The sequence below is a fragment of the Euprymna scolopes genome, chromosome 43, assembly GCF_053919585.1.
Source record: "Euprymna scolopes isolate OS-2025 chromosome 43, ASM5391958v1, whole genome shotgun sequence".
NCBI classification, from domain to species: domain Eukaryota; kingdom Metazoa; phylum Mollusca; class Cephalopoda; order Sepiida; family Sepiolidae; genus Euprymna; species Euprymna scolopes.
The window spans coordinates 43,049,038-43,050,295 of NC_136524.1; the positions used below are offsets into that span (position 1 = coordinate 43,049,038).

The 1,258-nt window shown below is 33.1% G+C and overlaps 1 pseudogene; it reads right to left on the reverse strand.

Annotated features, from left to right (window-relative positions):
* Positions 1–852: 852 nt before the first annotated feature.
* On the reverse strand, positions 853–971 carry LOC145268540 (5S ribosomal RNA; annotated as a pseudogene).
* Between the last annotated feature and the right edge of the window lie 287 nt (positions 972–1,258).

Here is a 1,258-nt window from a genome sequence, read left to right on the forward strand (position 1 = left end):
CACAAACTTCTTTTTATTATTATTATTATTATTATTATTATTATTATTATTATTACGGCAACATCTCTTACATGAGAGTAAAAACGTAAAACTTTTTTCTTTCTTCGACCGAGAAGGTGGTAGGTTGGGGGAATGACGCCGCACGTGCGTGCGCACATTTTTGCAGTTCGACGACGCGAGGACGCCGCGAAAAGGAGGTTTCGAGATATGAAGGTGGGGAAAAAAAGAAGAAAACAATATAAAAGAAATAATATAAAAACGAAAAAGATGAATAAACTAAGATAAAAAAAAAACTTAACTGCAAAAGGAATAGTTAAATAAAAATGCGTATAAGACGCAATTTTGGTCTTTTTTTTTATAATAATAAATGTAGGTGTATAAAAAAACGTATGTATATGCAATTACTATTCATATACATATATATGTGTGTGTGTGTGTGTGTGTGTGTGGCTACATATATACGTATTTTAATACTTATATACACGAACAGTAACATAACGACATGAAGACATGCATATGTATATATGTATATTGATGTATATATATGTATAACATGAATAAATATAAATATGTACATGCATACATACATATGAATATATATATATATATATATATATATATATATATATATATATATATATATATAAACACTGAGCAGTTTTGCTTTAGACATTTTGAGTGTCTGCAGTCAGCACCAACCCTATTCAGGGTTTAACCGGCTTCCTGCGAAGGAGGAAGTTTCATGGGGGTATGAAATTCACAAACGGTCCCCAGTCGCATGTATATTCCCGTTAGAGGAGATGACGACGTTAGGTTTTTGAAACTTTTTGCAGGGAGGTGTCGATGTCCTCCTACATACAGCACCTGGACTTCCCAAATTGGTCACCCATTTTAGTAATGACCAGACTCAACGTTGCTTAACTTCGGTGATCTGACGGGAACCGGTGTGTCAACGTGATTATGACGTATATATTACACTATGCCGTATATATACATTTTGAGTGTCCAACAATGAAATTCGAAATCTTACTTCTAGTATATCATTAGTGTTTGGCCAAACTAGAAATCCTCAACATATATAAAAACAAGAAGCAACGACAGAATTCGCGCATAAGCCTGACGAATCCTATAGTTGGATGAAACGCAGAATATTCAGTGTAGCTTAATCGCCATATATATTTTATAAATTACTAACTAGCTCTACCTACGTATTGAGCACTTTTGAAGTAAATACTTAAAGTTTACGCATAAATCTATA